Source organism: Tachyglossus aculeatus, unplaced genomic scaffold (genome assembly GCF_015852505.1).
Source record: "Tachyglossus aculeatus isolate mTacAcu1 unplaced genomic scaffold, mTacAcu1.pri scaffold_88_arrow_ctg1, whole genome shotgun sequence".
In the NCBI taxonomy this organism is placed as follows: Eukaryota; Metazoa; Chordata; class Mammalia; order Monotremata; family Tachyglossidae; genus Tachyglossus; species Tachyglossus aculeatus.
The window spans coordinates 554993-574964 of record NW_024045096.1 but is presented as its reverse complement, the minus strand read 5'-3'; the positions used below and the strand labels follow the sequence as shown (position 1 = coordinate 574964).

Here is a 19972-nt window from a genome sequence, read left to right as displayed (position 1 = left end):
AAATTGCCCAAAGGTCATAGATTCAAGTGACTAGACGAGGGAGAATGGAGAGGGAGCCAGGGGAAAAAAGGGCTTAATTGGGGAAGGCCTCTTGGAGGAGATTTTACGTCCAAGAAGGGAATTAGGATTGAGGAGGAACGGGCAGGGAGAAGTTGAGCATAAGTATGTTCACTTACTTACCTTATCCCTATCCCAGTTTCCATGGCCTGGTACATCTACCAGCCCCTTGCTATACAAGTCTTTTGAGGTGGGGCTCCGTGCAGAAACCAGCACTGGCTTGGTTGTCCACTAGTGGACAGTGGAGTGTTCAGCTGGCTCTACCTTCAACAACTTTGTGGGCTTGCCTGTCTAATATCCAACAGAGGCCCCAGTGTCTCTAACGACATAGGAGGGTGGAAGGATTGGATGTTGTAAGCCTTAGGGGATAGTCATATAATAATAATGATAATAATAATAATGGCATTTATTAAGCACTTACTATGTGCAAAGCACTGTTCTAAGCGCTGGAGAGGTTACAAGGTGATCGGGTTGTTCCACGGGGGGCTCACAGTCTTAACCCCCATTTTACAGATGAGGTAACTGAGGCACAGAGAAGTTAAGTGACTTGCCCAAAGTCACACAGCTGACAATTGGCAGAGCAGGGATTTGAACCCATGACCTCTGACTCCAAAGCCCATGCTCTTTTCCACTGAGCCAGGTTGCTTCTCTATGTGTGTGCTGTGGGCAGTGTCAGGCAAAAATGAATTCCTGAGGCTCACCTGGGGGTTTCCCTTGACCTGCGTGGCTTAGTGGAAAGAGCAGGGGCTTGGGAGTCAGAGGTAATGAGTTCTAATCCAGGCTCCGGGCTTGGGAGTCAGTGGTAGTGAGTTCTAATCCTGGCTCCTCCACTCCTCAGCTGTTTGAATTCATTCATTTCTCTGTACCTCAGCTATCTCACCTGTAAAATGGGGATTAATCATCATCATTATTATTATTATTGTATTTGTTAAGCGCTTAACTGTGTGCCAGGGACTATACTAAGTGCTGGAGTGGATGTAAACAAATCGGGGTGGACATAGTCCCTGTCCCATGTGGTGCTCACAGTCTTAATCCCCATTTTACAGATGAGGTAACTGAGACCCAGAGAAGTGGAGTTACTTGCCCAAGGTCACACAGCAGAAAATTGTGAGTCCCATGAGGAAAACCTTATAACCTTGTGTCTACCCCAGCACTTAGAACGGCTTAACAAATACCATCATCATCATCATCATCATCATCTGTTTTGCCACATCAGAATAGCATCAATCAATCAATCAATCGTATTTATTGAGCGCTTACTGTGTGCAGAGCACTGTACTAAGCGCTTGGGAAGTACAAGTCGGCAACACATAGAGACAGTCCCTACCCAACAGCGGGCTCACAGTCTAGAAAGCGGGCTCACAGTCTAGAACGGGCTCACAGTCTAGAGCCACTATGGCTTTCAGTGCTCATAGGGCACAGCCTACCCCCAAATATCCCTCTGGCCAATGACAGGTAGAGAAGGCCACTAACGGCTGAGACCCCTCTACCAGCATGATGATTATCCTATAACTGAAGGCGCCCAAGCAAGCCACAGTTAGGTGTGGACTTCACACATTGTTTGTCCATTTGCAAGACTTTAAGCCTTCATCTTGTATCCTCCACATGGCCTTGTGTGAGTTACTTGAGAGCTGTGCAAGAGCCATCAAATTAGGGCTATCCAGTCCATTCCCCCTGCCTCTATAACCTTGCCAATAAAAGTCAATGTCTCTTCCCCTTCTAATAACCAATAAACTGTATATCAGTTATGAGATCCTCAATTAACAACAGGGTAAAGGCCAGATTGGGTTTTGAATGAAAAATTATCACAGACACTTTACAAGATGCTGCACCTTTTCCTCACTCCTGGCTTGTAGCAACCACTGCCCAGCAGACAGAAGGGCTTTGGTGGGCCTTCACCAATACAAGGCAAGTAGACATGGAATATAGTAGGCATGCAGTAAGCCGAGATGGTATTACATGTGCACTTTGCCCAAGTACATAGAGCTCACTCCAACTAAAAAAATTTTTCTGGGGGGCAGGTCCAGATAAAGACCCCCATGTTCCCAGGGGTATTCAATTTGGGGGCTCCCACAGTGCCTGTGACATCATTATACAACGCTACACTTACCAAGCGTCTCCTCCCCCTCTATCATGAATCCAGAGTCAGAGTTCACCCCTCCCTCCTTCTGCCCTTGCTCCCTTTCATCTCTGTCAGGCTCCTGCCCTTCCCAGGAAATGGTTGGTGATTGTCCAGACATCAGGTCTAGGGAATGGGTGGGGGTGTCCAGGCCTCAGAGCCATGGAACAGGTTGGGCATCAGAAAGCAGTCAAATCTAATTTGCTTCCCCTTTCTCCTCAGTCACCTGAGAGTCACTTTCTTACCCCTAAATGGAGAGACTTTCTCCCACCTTCCTGCCCCGCTGGCCCATGGAGTGAAGTGAAGCTGGCTCCTTCAATACATTTGATTAGGCCTCATATATAACGGGGAAACTGGGGCCAAGTAGCATTTTGTCACTGCTGTCTGGCTGGAAGGTCTGCAAGGGAAAGAGGAGTGGGAGGACCCTGCTTAGCAGAGGGGAAAGGGGAAGTCTTGAGCACCATCTGTCCCTGGTGAACTTCACTTTGACCTAAACTCAGCTCTGTATCCTTGACTCTTTCATTAAACATGTTAACCCTGTGATAGGGCATCTCCTTAACATCAGCTTTAAAGCACTCAAACTCCTTATCCCCTCCTACCTCACCTTGTTACTTTCTACTACAATTCAGCCCGCACACTTTGCTTCTGCAGTGCCAACTTTCTCACTGTACCCTTATCTTGTCTCTCTCCCTGCCAACCTCTTGCCTACATCCTGCCTCTAGTTTGGAATGCCCTCCCTGCTCATATCTGACAGACAAAGACACTCCCTACCTTCAATGTCTTATCGAAGGCATTTCTCCTCCAAGAAGCCTTCCCTGATGAAGCCTTCCTTACCTCTTCCCACTCCTTTCTGTGCTGCCTTTACTTGCTCCCTTTATTCATCCCCCATCCAAGCCCCACTGCAGTTATGTACATATCTGTAATTTTATTTTTTATATTAAAGTCTATTTCCCCCTCTAGACTTTAAGCTCCTTGTGGGCAGGGAATGTGTCTGTTATATTGTTGTGTTGTACTCTATCAGGCACATAGTACAGTGCTCTGCACACACTAAGCACGCAAATACGATTGACGGGCTGAATGACTAACTCTATGTTGGCCATGGAGCAGAGACAGAATAGAAAGAATTAGTGGGAGAGTGAGTCAGAAAGAGAGAGGGTGAGGGAAAGGAAGAGAGAGAAAAAGAAAGAGAAAGAAAGAGAGAAAAAGAGAGAGAGAAAGAGTGAATGAGGATGTGAATATAAGAATGAAATAAGGAAACTCTGGAGGTGATCTGCAGGAGCACAAGTCAATGCCTGCTCCTGCTTACCACCCATACAATCTGAAGACAAACATGTGCTCCACACGCCAGGTGGGATCCTGAAACTCACCATGAAACTCACCATGATGCCCTCCAGCAGATTTCACCTGGACCAGTTTAGGAGGGGAGGTAGAGTGGTTCACAACAACCATATCTGACCTGTTGTCCCTGGAAGGCATCCAGGCTCCTCTCACAGAATGCCCATCTTAACAGGTGGGCAGGCAACGGCAGGAGAGTCAGAATCATGCCAGAACAAGATCGGATTGCCACGTAATACCTAGGCCCCCTACAACCCCTCATCAATCAATCAATCAATCAATCAGTCGTATTTATTGAGCGCTTACTGTGTGCAGAGCACTGTACTAAGCGCTGGGAAGTACAAGTTGGCAATATATAGAGACGGTCCCTACCCAACAGTGGGCTCACAGTCTAGAAGGGGGAGACAGAGAACAAAACAAAACATGTTAACAAAATAAAATAGAATAGATATGTACAAGTTAAATAAATAAAGAGTAATAAATACGTACAAACATATATACATATATACAGGTGCTGTGGGGAAGGGAAGGAGGTAAGGCGGGGGGGATGGAGACGGGGAGGAGGGGGAGAGGAAGGAGGGGGCTCAGTCTGGGAAGGCCTCCTGGAGGAGGTGAGCTCTCAGTAGGGCCTAGTCATCAGCCAACCTAGTCTTCCCAGACCAGAGAACTATATGCTCCAGGCATACTAAGGAGCAAAGGCTGGCGGCCCATATAGGGCACTGGCCCTGTAGAGTGGGGCTCAGTAATGTATATCCTGGGGACCCAACAGTGAGGTGAAGGGAATGGTCTTCAGCGTCAGGCCAGGGTCATCTGCCTGGACGTACAGAGAGTCAAAATGTTTGTATGTGTATGGGTACTGGAGACAGGGATAGGAGACGCGCCAGGGTAAGGAAGATGTCCCTCTGAGCATGCCTGCCCTTCCCAGCTAGCCCTGGGAACTGAACTAGTGAGAGTCCTTTCCGGTAATCCCTGGCTGGATGTGGGGCATATTGACAGTGGCGCACGGGCCTTTCACTTCTTTCTGCAGACTCCTCCTCTTCCCCCCGACTCCAGCCCCTTGATTTAAGAAATTCACAAACTTGTCCATCCCTAGTTTCAACAGTCTTGATAAGCAGTCTTCTCTTGGAATGGGTGTCCACCAAAGGGTGGGAGTCAATGTTGGTTTCTGAAAGATAAGAATAGCAATTTGTCAAAATGAGAGTTTAATGGTCCCTGCATATTACCCAAGAGTTTGCTACACGGGATTAAGAGTCTTGTGTTTACTCCTATTGGGAACCTTTCTCTTTCACCAGGCACAATCTCAGTGCCTTGGGAGATTTTAAGAATTGCCAATGTAGGCTTTATGATCAGCAATCCATGTACACAGGCTGTGTGAACTATTGATTACAAAAGTGAAAAGCTATTCATAAAATAGGGATTTTTTGGCAGTAATAAAAAAGTAAAAAAGAAATTTAATCAACTTTGTTGCCCACAAAAATGAACAGTTACAAGTCTAGGGGTAGTCAATGATCAAGTCAATGAGAACATTGGTATTTAGCAGAATAAACTCTTCAGAAGTTGTGGGGTAGATTTAGTCAGGGTACATCTTGATTCTGACTAGTTCCTTTTGTCCTAATCAATCATGTGACCGGCTAATTAGGTAAAAAAAGTCTAAATTTCAGGGGGGGCCACATTCTATTATTATCATGCTATTTGTTAAGTGCTTACTATGTGTCAGGCACTGTATTAAGAACTGGGAGGATAGAAGCAAGTCGAGTTGTCCCATATGGGGACCACAGTCTCTATCCCCATGTTACAGATGAGGTAATAAAGGCACAGGGAAGAAAAGTGACTTGCCCAAGGTCACACAGCCGATAGGTGGCAGAGCTGGGATTAGAACACATGGCCTTCTGACTCTCAGGCCCATGGGCTATGCACTACACCATGTGGGCTACAGTCACCCTATGCATGGTGTGACGGACACCCTTGCTTTAGTAGCAACTGTGTGAGTGATGAGATTTCTCTAGTTTGACCCAGTAGAGGCATAATCATCTTGCCTGCCAGATTTGAGGGAGGGGTGGTTGCTGCAGTTTGGATGAAAGAGAAAACTCACCCTCTTTCTGCCACCCCTACCCCCCACTGCTGGGGCTTCCCCTAAATTCACTGCAACTTCAACTAGAGACAACCCCCGATTATTCCAAGGGAGTTCCAGCTTCCCCAAACACAGGTCTCGACACTTAGGAGTGCCTAGGGCTGTTTCTGATCAGAAGGAAACTGCTGTGCTTCCCATAAGGAAGCTACCAAGCCCTGGAAATGAAATGGCAGTGCTCACCTCTCAGGTTCAAGGAAGAAAAGCTTGGAACCGGCAGGGTAATCCTGTAAAAAGACAGATCACATTAAGTTGTTTCCAGGCAACCCTAAAGATAGATGGCCACCTCCCAGGTTCCCACTCCTCTTACCTACTTACTCAGGGCCTACTTACCTGCTCTCCACCCCCTCCAGTAATTTGCGGTAGGTGGCTATCTCAATATCCAGTACCATCTTGACATTCAGCGGGTCCTGGTATTCACGCAGATGGCGAGCCATCTCTTCCTTCATGTTCTGAATTTCATCCTGAAGGCGGCCAATAGTGTCTTGGTAGTTAGCAGCTTCAACCGAAAAGTTCTCCTCCATCTCACACATCTGGCTCTCCAGAGATTCGTTCTGCAAGAGAAGAGTAGGAGCTTGGCTGTGACCTCGTCAAAGACCTGGTGCCCCGAGCGATGCTGTCCAACCCCGTTTGGCCCCATTCTGTGGTCCATGGAGAGGCAGAGGTTTCTCAGCATGAACATGGTGCCAGATAATAATAATAATGGCATTTATTAAGCATCTACTATGTGCAAAGCACTGTTCTAAGTGCTGGGGAGGTTACAAGGTGATCAGGTTGTCCCACGGGGAGTTCACAGTCTTAGTCCCCATTTTACAGGTGAGGTAACTGAGGCACAAGAAGTTAAGTGACTTGGCTAAAGTTACACAGCTGACAGTTGGCAAAGCCAGGATTTGTACCCATGACCTTTGACTCCAAAGCCCACGCTCTTTCCACTGAGACACGCTGCTTCTCTATAGTGTATGTCCAAGCGCTTACAGAAGCATTCTTAAGCCACCTGCCAATTGACTATTCCAAGTAATCGTGGACAGAAGAATGAAGCATTGTGTTCCAAGTTGACAGTCAGTCAAGCAGAAATAATCAAAGACACGGGTCCCAGAGTTGTGGTTCATGAATTACCTGATCTTTCATGCTATCTTAACACTTGGTTAAAAACCTAAATTTCTTTTGTTTCAAACTTGGCTTTAATCACTAGTTTTGATTGCCAATTCCTTCTACATTGGTTAGAAACACATTTGGGATTATGGGAATATATGTTCATGGGTCAAATGGTTTAAATAGTCCTGTTTAAAATGTCTGTTGGGTGTCCTCATATAAGGGGCGGGATGCCAATTTAGGAGGCTAGGATATTAGAGCAAAGCCCATTGTTGGTGTTAAGTTAGCCATCGCCAAGCAAAGGGGAGAATTTCCTGCAATGCCAACTTCAGCCAACACAGTGGACCTGTGGTATTTCATCCCCCACACCCACATCCTCCAGCGGTACTCACGGTCCCTTTCGGTGCATCCACTTCACAAGTGAGAGACTGGACCTACCAGCGATACTCATTTGATTCCTGCTTGGCCAGGCGCAGGGCATCATTGTTCCTATTAGCAGTTTCAGAGAGGTCAGCAAACTGTTGAGAGAACATTCACAGTGGACATCTCAACCCCAGGGTGGATCGCAGCCCCTTGGTCCCAAGAGGACATAGGACCAGTCAGCTGTCAACTGGAAAGCTGGATCTCCAATGAATTCCCTATTCCACTCTCCTCCAGTCACCAGCGCCACCTCCCATAGCATACAACGTGGTCCTGCGAAACCCATCTAGGGAGATAGGGGAGTCCTATGCATGCCACGGATACTTCCAGAGGGAGCCCCTACCCCCTGACTGCCGGTTTGATGAAGTGAGTGTATGCATACATGCACCGTACCCCCAATCCCTGCACCCCCTCTCCAGGCGGGTGACCTGTGCCAACTGCTTGGTTTAATCCCCAGAGAGCTGGTTTAGGGACTAGGTTTAGGGTACCACCCTCAGGGAACACCTTCATTCAACCATTCGCTGACTCACATTTGCTTTTTAGAAAACATTTGTTGAAAATAAGCAGAGTCTACCATGCAAAGCATCCGGAAAGAGTTGAGCTGAGCTTTCAAGTCTGAGGTTTGGAATTTGGCCAAATCAATCTGGTTCTCAATTTGGAAATGCCGAGGTGAGAGGTAGTCGTTCTTTGGTAATTAGTCATAAGGGTAGGCCCGGTATCGTGAGAGTCCAAATGGGGACTTCTTTATTGAGACAGATCCTGGGTGGATCTTGTAGGCCCTGGTCACCAACAGGCAGGCAGGTTAGAAAAGCATAGCTCTGGCTCTGATTCTAGCTTCAGAAAGTGAAAAACAGATGTGTCAATCTATCAGTTGAACTTGCTTTTCCCCTTGTTTCACAGGACATCACAGCTTGGAGACAAGGGAGACCGTGTGGCCAATTGGAACAAGCACAGGGCTGGGAAACAGGAAACTTGGGTTCAGATCCTGGTTCTGCCACTTGTCTGCTGGGTGACCTTGACCAAGTCACTTAACTTCTCTGGGCCTGTTTCCTGTAAAAGGGGAATTCAATTCTTGTCCTGCCTCCTTCATTGACTATGAGTTCTGTGGGAAAAAGGTACTCTTTCCATTCTGATTATTTTGTCTCTTCCCCAGCGGCTAGCACATGGTGAGAACAATCACAGTAACTGCATATAGTATAGTACTCTGAATACAGCAGGCATTCAATGTATACTACTGGATGAATGCATTAATTGCAATATAGTGCCTTCTTCCCGCAGATGTAATTTCTCTGACTGCTGCCCAAGCCTTCTCTCTGACTTCCCTGCCTTCAACCTTCAATCTCCTACCCAGATCATTTTCTTAAAAAAATTATTCTGGGCACATCTCCCCACTCCTTAAAAAAACCCCATCTCAGTACAATACTCTGCACACAGTAAGCTCTCAATAAATATTATTGAATGAATGAATGAATGCCCCCTGCTTTCTACCCCTCTGCTTTCTGCTCCTTTGCTTCTCAGACCCTCTGCCCCTCAGCTCTCTTCCCCCTACCCTTCGTCTCTCCTTTCTTTTCCCCTCTGCCTTCTGCTGTCTGTCTCCACCCTTCTTGAATGTGAGCCTATTGTTGGGTACGGATTGTTGATGACGTTGTACTTTCCAAGCTCTTAGTACAGTGCTCTGCACACAGTAAGCGCTCAATAAATACTATTGAATGAATGAATGAATGCCCCCTGCTTTCTACCCCTCTGCTTTCTGCTCCTTTGCTTCTGAACGCTCTGCTCCTCTGCCCCTCTGCACTGCTGCCCCTCAGCTCTCTTCCCCCTACCCTTCAGCTCTCCTTTCTCTTCCCCTTTGTTTTTTGATGTCTATCTCCCCCCTTTCTAGACTGTGAGCCTGTTGTTGGGTACGGATTTTCTCTGTAGATGAATTGTACTTTCCGAGTGCTTAGTATAGTGCTCTGCATACAGTAAGCACTCAATAAATACTATTGAACGAGTGAATGAATGCCCCCTACTTTCTACCCATCTGCTTTCTGCTTCTTTGCTTCTCAGACCCTCTGCCCCTCAGCTCTCTTCCCCCTTCCCTTCGTCTCTCCTTTCTCTTCGCCTCTGCTTTCTGCTGTCTGTCTCCACCCTTCTTGACTGTGAGCCTATTGTTGGGTACGGGTTGTTGATGACGTTGTACTGTGCAAGCTCTTAGTACAGTGCTCTGCACATAGTAAGTGCTCAATAAATGCTATTGAATGAATGACTGAATGCCCCCTGCTTTCAACCCAGCTGCTTTCCACTCCTTTGCTTCTGAACCCTCTGCTCCTCTGCCCCTCTGCCCTGCAGACCCTCAGCTCTCTTCCCCCTACCCTTCAGCTCTCCTTTCTCTTCCACTTTGTTTTCTGCTGTCTATCTCCCCTCTTCTAGACTGTGACCCTGTTGTTGGGTATGGATTTTCTCTGTAGATGAATTGTACTTCCGAGTGCTTAGTACAGTTCTCTGCACACAGTAAGCGCTCAATAAATACTCTTGAATGAATGAATGAATGCTCCCTTCCCCTCTTCCTTCCTTCCACCCTGCTTTCAGCTCTCTTCCCCTCTGCTCTCGGCTCCCTGCCCCTTTACTCTCGACTCCCTGCCACTATGCCCATCTGCATTCTTCCATTCTGCATTCTGCCCCACTCCTATCTACCCCCTGGTATTTTCCCTCCTGGTCTCTTCCTCCCTTGTCTCTGTCCCCAGAGTTTCTGCCCCCTAGACTCTAAAACCCAGCTCTCGGTCCCCCGGTTCTATGTTTTCTGACCCGAGCTCTCTGGATCCCCAGATTTGCACCCCTCAGCTTTCTGCCACCGGCTATCAGTTCCCCCTGGTCCTTGCCCCTCAGTTCCCTGACCCGCTTCTCTCTGTCCCCTGCTTTTCTGCCCTGCCTCTCAGTTCTCTGCTCCATGCCCCTTTAGTCTCTGCTTCTTGTCCCTACGCTCCCGCCCTTCTCCCTCCCCGCCCGTCCCACACAAAGCTCTTGACTCTCAGCCTCTCAGCTCTCAGATCTCTGCCCTGAAGGTCTGTATCTTTTTGTTCTCTGTCCCTCAAATTTTTCCCCTTGACTCTCTTCCCCTCTGATCTCTGGCCCTCTTTCTCTGACTTCCTGCTCTCTATCCACCTGCTCTCTGAATCTCTGTCTCCCTGCTTTCTGCCCCTGAGCTCACCTCCCTGTGCTCCACCCCTCGGTTATCTGTCCCTCAACTCTATTCCCTCTGACCCTCAGCTCTCTGTGTCTTCGCTTCAGCTCCCTGCCACTCAACTCTCTTCCCTCTGCCCCTCAACTCTCACCTCCAATTGTTTCATTTCACTGTTCCTCAGTTCTTTGCCCTTTCGTTCTCTGCTTTTTGCTCTCTTCCCTTTTCTTCTCTGGCCTTCTGCTTACTGCCCTATGCCCTTCTGCCCCTAGACTCCCTGCCCTATTCCTCTGCCTCCCTGCTCTCTTTGCCCTCCCTGATCTTTGCAACCGGGCTCTCTACCCATCAGATGCCTGTTCTCTACCATGAACTCTCTGCCACCCGTTCTCTAACCCCAACTCTCTGCCACTAGCACTCTGCCCCCAGCAATGTGTGCAATCTCCCAGCTCTTTGCCCTATCCCCAATTCTGTGCTCTTCGTTCCCCAGATCTCTTCCCCCTAGCTCTCTCATCTCTTCCCCCCAGCTCTCTACTTCCTGCCCCCAGCTCTCGGCTCTCTGACACACAGATTTCTGTTTGCCCAGCTTTCTATCCCTCCAACTTTCTACCTCCCTGGCTGTCTATCCCCCAAGCTTTCTGCCTCTCGGCCCCTTTGCCCTCTACTCCTCTACTCTCTGTCCCTCTGCTATCTGCTACGCCACTGTCTGCTCCTCAGCTGTCTTCCCTCCTGACGTCTGTCCCCCTAATCTTTGCCCCCCTTTCTGTTCCCCCTGTTGTCTGCCTCCGCCTCTCGCCCCCCCCCACTCTCTGCCCCGTTGATATTTGGATCCCTAGCTCTCTACTACTCATCTCCCTCCCCGTCAGCGCCCAGTCCCCAGTTTTAGGCCCCCCAACTTTCTGGCCCACCAGTTTCTGTCCTCCTACTTTCTGTTCCACCTGCTTAAGACCGCCACCCCCAGTTCCCTGTCCCACAACTCTTTGCTTCCTGCCACTATCTCTCTGTCCCTCAGCTCTAGGCTCTCTGCCTTTCAGCTCTCTGTCCCTCAATCTTCAGTCGCTCAGCTCTCTGCCCCTCAATTCTCTGCCCCCGAGCTCTCGGCTTTCTTCCAATCTGCTCTCTTCTTGTCTGCTCTTTTCCCGTCTGCTCTCTGCTCCCTAGCCCTGCCTCACAGACTCCTGCCTCGTAGGTCTCTCTACCCCAGGTTCTCTGCCCCCTAGACCTCTGCTATCTTCCTTAAGCTCTCTGCCCTGCCCCCCAGTTCTCAGCTCTCCATCCCCAAGCTCTCTGCTCTGCGTCCCCCAGTTCTCTGCAGTCTGTTCTTCAGCTATCTGCTGTCTTACCCCTATCTCTCTGCTCTTTGTCCCTCACTCCCTGCTCCCCCAAGCTCTCAGCAAATCAGCTCAATTTCCTGCCCCCAGCTCCCTGTCCAACTGGCTCTCTGCCCCCGTGCTTACTGCTCTTGGCCCCAGTGTTCTGCTTTTTTCCCCCTCCCCCAGCTCTGTGCTTTCACCCCACTCCCTGCTCCCTATTCCCAGACTCTTTGTCCCCCATCTTTCTTTCCCCCGAGATTTCTATTCCCCACCCCCCAGCTCTCTGTCCCACCCAGCTCTCTCTCCCCCCAGTTCTCTGCCTGTCAGCTCTTTCCCCCCTGCTCTCTGACTTTTAGCTCTCTGCCCCCTGCCTTACCCAGCTCTTCGCTTTCTGCCCCTTGTCCCAGCTCTCTGCTCCCCCAAATTTCTGCTCTGCCCTCCCTGCACCCAGCTGTCTGATCTCTGCCCCCAACCTCTCTGACACTCAGCTCTCTGGATCCCTAGCACTCTACTCCTCAGATCTCTGTCACTAACCTCTCTAACCACCCTGCCACTCCTAGCCCTCATGCTCACCGCCCCACCAGCTCGCTATCCCCCAGCTCCCTGACCTATTCCCCTCCAGCTCTTTGGCCCCATACCTCAGGTCTCTGCGCCCCAGCTCTCTGATCTCTGCCCCCCCACCTTTCTACTCTCTGCCCCCGCTGCATTCTTTGCCCTACCTGCACTCTGCTCTCTGCCTCACCAACCTTTCTGCCCCATGCCCCCAAGCAGTCTGCCCTCTGCCCTCTGCCCTCAGGCTCTCTCCTCTCTTCCTCAAGCTCCCTGCCCACTCTAGGCTCTCTGATCTCTGCCCACACCCAGTTCTTTTCTATCTTACCCCAAATTTCTGCTTTTTGCCCACCAGTTCTCTGCTCTTTGCACCCCAGCTTTCTGCTCCCCGCCTCTCGGCTCCCTGTCTCTCAGATCTCTAAATCACTGTTAGGATCTCTAGGATCCAATGGACTCTGGGGTTCTGACACTTGGTCCATGGCAGGGAGGTAAAAGAGAGGGTGGGGTTTTAAGGAGTGATGGAGGTTAGAATTGTGGGCCCAAATGGCAAACAGGAGTGGAAGGATAGGGTTCCTTCCCTCCCTTCTCTATGTGGGGAGACATGGCGAACATGGGCTGCCGAGAATAGAATAGAATAGATTCTATTTATCTAATTTGATAGTATTGATGCCTGTCTACTTGTTTTGTTTTCTTGTCTGTCTCCCCCTTCTAGACTGTGATCCCGCTGTTGGGTAGGGATTGACTCTATCTGTTGCAGAATTGTTGTATCTTTCAAGTGCTCAGTACAGTGCTCTGCACACAGTAAGTGCTCAATAAATACGATTGAATGAATGAATGAGGGAACTGGGCAGCGTTCTTTTGGGAGAGGAGGAGGAATCACCCTTCTAGATAATGGCAAGGGACCCCACCTCTGAGTGGTTTGGCATGGTGCTTTCGCCCACATTAGAGAGGCTTATACCTGGCCTCCATCTCTCCCTTGGGAAGCATCATGGCCTCATGTTTAAAGCATGGGCCTGGGAGTCAGAGGATGTGTGTTCTGATGCCAGCTCTCCCATTTGTTTGCTGAGTGACCTTGGCCAAATGATTTCACTTCTCTGGGCCCCAGTTCCCACATCTGTAAAATTGAAATTAACATTGTGAGCCCCAGGTGGGACATGGGCTATGTCCAACCTGATTAGCTTGTATCTCTCCCACCGCTTAGTACAGTGCCTGACACCTAGTAATTGTTTTTACAAATAATCAATAAAAAAAGCCGGCCTTGTCAGACTGAGTTTTCATGGATTCCTTTTCTAGAAGGGATCAGTGAGGGGGTGGCAGGGAGCCAAGCCCCTGGGATCTTGAGGAGTGAGTGAGGATGGAACAGACCACAGAATACTAGCTAAGAATCCTTCGAGGAAGAACAGCGAGTCCCCTTTCCCAGTCCCTTACCACTGCCCAAGGATTAGGCCAGAAAGTAGGGTGGTCCTGGGCCCCAGCCAAACTCGAAGCAACTTGGAGCATCGGAAGGGCCCAAAGGCCCTCGGTCCCACCTGAAAAGGTGGACAGAGGAACATCCGGGCCCCTGCCTCTTCAGGTGTGACAACACATTGACAGGCGGGACAGTGGGTGGGTGGCCGGATGTTCGATACCGTTCCTCTAGGGCGAATGCTGATTTGTTTCTCTTTGTGCAGGTCTTTTTGAGGGGCCGTCTTGTTCAGAGGCAGATCACATAGATCAGATGACAGATGAGCAGTGTGGCTCAGTGGGACGAGCACGGGCTTTGGAGTCAGAGTTCATGGGTTCAAATCCTGACTCTGCCACTTGTCAGCTGTGTGACTTTGGGCAAGTCACTTAACTTCTCTGTGCTTCAGTTCCTTCTTCTGTAAAATCGGAATTAAGACTGTGAGCCCCACGTGGGACAACCTGATCACCTTGTAACCTGCACATAGTAAGCGCTTAATCAATGCCATTATTATTAATATTACTATTATTATTATTACTATTATTATATTTGTACCCCTTCTAGACTGTGAGCCCACTGTTGGGTAGGGACCGTCTCTATATGTTGCCAGCTTGTACTTCCCAAGCGCTTAGTACAGTGCTCTGCACACAGTAAGCGCTCAGTAAATACAATTGAATGAATGAATGAATGAATGAATGAATGAATTTGTGGGGTTCCTTGTCCATTCTAGAATGACTTGGTTGCTGAATTTAGCATCCTTTCTTGCCTGCTCCCGAGGACCCCATGCCGGCTTCTGATTGGCTCTAGGGTGTCCAGCTCAGGAGATTGAGTGAGGGTGATGAACCAGTTTCCATGCTCATCTTGGCGGTTCCTGGAGCTGAAGTGGTGCAATTGGTTATCACACGGTTCTTACAGTGTGGTATGGATGTAGGTCATTTCTATCTCCTCGAAGAAGTCTTCCCTGACTAAGCCCTCCTTTCCTCTTCTCCCACTCCCTTCTGCTTCACTCTGACTTGCTTCCTTTATTCATTCCCCCTCCCCAGCCCCTCAGCACTCATGTGTGTATCTGTAGTTTATTTATTTCTACTAATGTCTGTCTCCCTCTTTGACTGTAAGCTTGTTGTGGGCAGGGAATGTGTCTTTTTATTGTTACATTGTACTATCCCAAGCACTTAGTACAGTGCTCTGCACACCGGAAGCCATAAATAAATGAATAAATAAATAAATAAATGTGCCCCTCAGGTCTATGCTCTCTGCAGCACTACCCATCAGCTCTCTGCTCTCCATCCCTCAGCTCTCTTTCCCCCACTCCGTTAGTCAGTAGTATTTATTGAGCACTTACCCTGTGTAAAGCACCATACTAGGTGCATGGGGAATACAATTTAACCATTAATCCACATTTTCCTTGCACACAACAATCTTACACTCTAGAGTGGGAGAGAGGCACTAATAGGAATAAATATATTATAGATATGTAAATAGATGCTCTGGGGCTGGGAGGAGGGATGAATAAAGGGAGCAAGTCAGGGCAATGCACAAGGGGATAGGAGAAGAAGAAAGGAGGGCTTAGTCAGGGAAGACCTCTTAGAGGAGATGTGCCTTCAACAATGCTTTGAAGGGGAGAGAGTAATTGTTGGATCTGAGGGAGAGAGGGAATTCCAGGCCAGAGGGAGGACATGGGCAAGGGGTTGGTGGCAAGATAGATGAGATCGAGATATAATGAAAAGGTTAACATTAGAGGAGCTAGGTGTTGGGGCTGGGTTGTAGTGGGAGAGTAGGGTAGGTGGGGACAAGGTGATTGAGTGTTTTAAAGCCAGTGGTGAGGACTTTTTGATCGATGTGGAGGTGAATGGGCAACCACTGGAGTTTCTTGAGGAGTGGGGAAATATGACCTGAAGGTCTTTGTATAAAAATGATCCGGGCAACATAGTGATATATGGACAGGAGTGGGGAGATACAGAAGGAAGAGAGGTCAGCAAGGAGGCTGATACAGTAATCCAGGTTGTTAGGATGAGTGATTGGATTAATGTAGTAGACGTTTAGATGGAGAGGACAGAGCAGATTTTAGTGATGTTGTGAAAGTAGGACTGACATGCTTTAATGATGGATTGAATACTGGGGTGGAATACGAGAGAGGGATAAAGGATAATGAGGGACAGGAAGGATGGTGATACTGTCTACAGTGACGGGACAGTCAGGGGGGAGGACAGGGTTTTGGGTGGGAAGATAAGGAGCTCTGTTTTGAACATGTTCAGCTTGAGGTGACAGGAGGATATCAAATAGTGATGTCTTGAAGCCAAGAGGAAATGGGAGACTGCAGAGAGGGAGAGAGATCAGGGACTGGAGATGTAGATTTGGGCATCTTAGAGGTGGTAGTTGAAGCCATGGGGTGCGAATGAGTTCTCCAAGGGAGTGAGTGAAGATAGAGAATAGAAGGGGTCCCCAGAACTGAAGCTTGAGGGAACCACCCACAGTTTGGGGGGTGGGAGGCAAAGGAGGAACCTGAGAACGAATGAGCCTGAGAATGAGCGGCTAGAGAGAAAAGAGAAGAATCAGGAGAGGACAGTGTCAATGAAGCCGAGGTTGGATAATGTTTCCAGGGAGAAGGAGGTTGTCAACAGTGTTTAAGGCAGATGAGAGATAGAGAACAAATAGGTTATGCTGTTGGGATATCGGCAAGAAGCTCTCTTATGAATCAATGCCTTACTGTGGCAGAAGAGTTTGATATGCCAATGAAGCTTAAAGCTGTGCATTGATGTGATACTCTCTCTGGGTTACCCATAATGGAAGGCCTAAACGGGAAGCACACGGACAAAGTTGATTCACCTGTGCTGGGCAACAGTGCTATAGAAAATAGTCAAAGGCAGGTGATTAAATGATCAAAATTGTTGATCAAGGACAACGCCAGAGACTCACGTTTTTCACCGAGAGGAGGGAGGAAATAGTAAACCACTTCTGTGTTTTTACCAAGAAAACTCTATGGGATACATATACCAGAATGATTACAGATATCAGAGAAGCAGAGAGCAAAAAGCTAGCGTGGATCAGTGGAAAGAGCCCGGGCTTCAGAGTCAGAGGTCATGTGGTTCAAATCCAGCTCCGCCAATTGTCAGCAGTGGTAACTTTGGGCAAGCTCACGAAACTTCTCTATGCCTCAGTTACCTCATCTGTAAAATGGCGTTTTAAGACTGTGAGCCCCCGTGGGACCAACCTGATCTCTTGTTACCTCCCCAGCTCTTAGAACAGTGCTTTGTACATAGTAAGTGCCTAATAAATGCATCATTTTTATTATTATTTAGTGCTTGGAAGATGAGCCCCTCAGGTTGGTAGGCACTCATTCATTAATTCATTTCATTCAATCGTATTTATTGAGCGGCTTACTGTAGTGCAGAGCACTGTACTAAGCGCTTAGGGAAGTACAAATCGGCAACATTATAGAGCGGTTCCTACACAACCTACGGGCTCACAGTCTAGAAGGGGGGCGACAGACAAGAAAACAAAACAAGTAGACAGGATGTCAATACCATCAGAATAAATAGAATTATAATTATATACACATTAATAAAATGAATAGAGTAATAAATATGTAGAAATATACACAAGTGCTGTGGGGAGGGGTAGGTGGTAGAGCAGAGGGAGGTGGGGGTGGTGATAGGGAGGAGAGGAGGAGGTGAGGAAAAGGAAGGGCTCTGTCAGGGAAGATCTCCTGGACGAGGTGAGCTCAATGAGCTGCTGGGGGAAGAGCAAGGTGACGTCTCAGAGTATCATGGGTGTTTATGTCGTGTACAGAATACAGCCTTTGGAACACCGGTCGTTGATGTTGCCACACAAGAAATGAGTATCTGAAGCTGTAAAGATACTCTTATTATTGCATCATGGAATATATGAAGTATGAACCAGGGGTAAGTTGGAAATAGTCAAGAATGAAATGGACTGATTGAAGACTGATCATTTTAGGAATAAGCAAACTGAAATGGACTGGTATTGGGCATTTCCAATCGAATGAGCACATCATATATTACTCCGCCCATGCTGAAAAAAAGAAATGTCATAGCAATAATTGAAACAAAGAAAATTGCTAAGACACTTATTGGATATAAACCTGTCAATGACCGATTGATATCTAATAGGTTCAGAGGAAAACCATGCAGAAGGACCATGCTTCAGGTGTATGCCCCAACAACAAATGCAGGGCAAGAAGAAATAGAGAGGTTTTACAGTGAAGTACAGAGAGAGTTTGATAAAAGCTGCAAGCAAGATGTGTTGACTATCACTGGGGATTGGAATGCAAAAGTTGGTAATGGAATGGAAGTGAAAGTTGTTGGAAAACTATAGTCTTGGAAATAGAATCAAGCCGGGGACCGACTTTTGCTTTCTATGAATCAAAATGACTTTTGTACTGCCAACACCTTCGTCTTCCAACCTAAACGACGACGTGTGGACATGGACTTCGAGCAGATGGAACTATATAGAAATCAAATAGGCTATATTATTTGTAGAAGAGATGGAGAAGTTCTATTTTTGGCATCAAAAACATGACCTAGGGCTGACTGTGGAACAGATCACGAGCTGTCAATGTGTAAACTCACAGTAAAACTTTAGGAAGATCAATCATGCATTATAGGGTGTCCAAATCTGAACTGACGAATATTACCCCTGTATTTAAGGATCGATTCATTCATTCAATCGTATTTATTGATAGCTTACTGTGTGCAGAGCACTGTACTAACTGCTTGGAAAGTACAATTTGGCAACAGAATCATGTAAAATACATATTTGATGTGCTTAATCTCACAGACAAGTAACCAGAGGAAATGTGGATGGAGATTTAAAATGTCATCAGGGAAGAAAGTGACACAGTATTACAAAAGGTAAGAAAGAAGAAAATGCCAAAATGGATGTCAAACATAACTCGGGAAGTAGCCAAGAAAGGGAAGTAAGCAAAAAATCAGAGGACCAAAGAACCTCGTTAATTAACTGAACCGAGAGAAATCCAGCGTTCTACCACGAAGGACTAAACAGGAATATTATAACAGCATTATGGAAAGAAATGGAAGTCAGTAACAAAAATTGGCAGACAAGAGCACTATTTCAGAAGATTAAGGAATTAATGAAGTGTGTCGTTAATCGGATTGACTTTGTCAAAATAAAGATTAATTTATGCTCCCATACTGAAACAAAGAGATATATCTAAAAGCATCAATTTATCTACAGTTTCCTTGATCTCACATGCCAGAAAGGTACTGCTAAAAGCTATACAGCGTCAAGTGGAGGCCTACATGGAATATGAATTCCCTCTCCTCCCCTCTTAACTTCTATCTTCAAACGCTCACTCTCCACTTGATTCCGTTCCCCCTCTGCCTTCAAGCATGCCCTGTCCTCTCCCATCCTAAAAAAAAACCCTCTCTTGACCCCACCTCACCTTCTAGTTTTTGCCCCATATCCCTCCTACCATTCCTTTCCAAACTCCTTGAACGAGTTGTCTACACGCACTGCCTCGAATTCCTCAACACCAACTCTCTCGTCGATCCCCTCCAGTCTGGCTTCCGTCCCCTACATTCCACGGAAACTGCCCTCTCAAAGGTCACCAATCGTGGGGAGCGGGGGAAGGCGATGAGACAGGCAGTTTTTGCACACAAACCGTACCCAACGGCTCAAGGCCAGACAGACTCAACAACAGGAGATAAAGAGACCAGGGCAAGAAAAACAAGCTTGCACCTGCAAGGCTCGGAGGCAACCTCAAGGCCATATCCGCAGCCAGCGATGGTTGGCAACGGGTGGCTGGGGGCGAGCCAGAGCAAACCCTTCGTGACTGGACAGAGCTGTTGTTAGGCTAGTGGCTGGAGGGTGGTCAAAGCCTCGATACGCCATCCCCCGAGAAAACCCTGTCCCCGGGCAACGGGGGGTATAAGAGACGAACAAGACAAAGGGGGGGCATGCGCGCGCTCTCTCCCTCTCTCTATCGCGCGTGCTCTCGCCCTCTCTCTATCTCGCCTCTCTCCCTCTCTCTCTCGCTCTCTCTCTCTTTCAACCATGTAACCGCTGATAGCAAATAAACGGCAACCAAGCTTTGAACCAGGTGTGAACTCTGGCTGACTCTTCCTGGTGTGAACGCGCGGGCCGCGTCCGGAGATGTCCGAAGACCCGGAGAGGGTACGAACCCGAGCGTTGCCCCCGAAACCACGGGGAGCAACGACCAATGACCTCCTGCTTGCCAAATCCAACGGCTCATACTCTACCCTAATCCTCCTCGACCTCTCAGCTGCCTTCGATACTGTGGACCACCCCCTTCTCCTCAACACGCTATCCGACCTTGGCTTCACAGACTCCATCCTCTCCTGGTTCTCCTCTTATCTCTCCG

The 19972-nt window shown here is 48.0% G+C and overlaps 1 long non-coding RNA gene across 1 annotated transcript; it reads right to left on the bottom strand.

Moving 5' to 3' along the window:
- Nucleotides 1–4627: 4627 nt before the first annotated feature.
- Nucleotides 4628–6009, bottom strand: LOC119924214. The gene is made up of 3 exons (XR_005449073.1): nt 5973–6009; nt 5823–5866; nt 4628–4676 (listed from the first exon to the last, which is right to left on the bottom strand). It is a non-coding gene; the product is annotated as an uncharacterized LOC119924214 (long non-coding RNA).
- Between the last annotated feature and the right edge of the window lie 13963 nt (nt 6010–19972).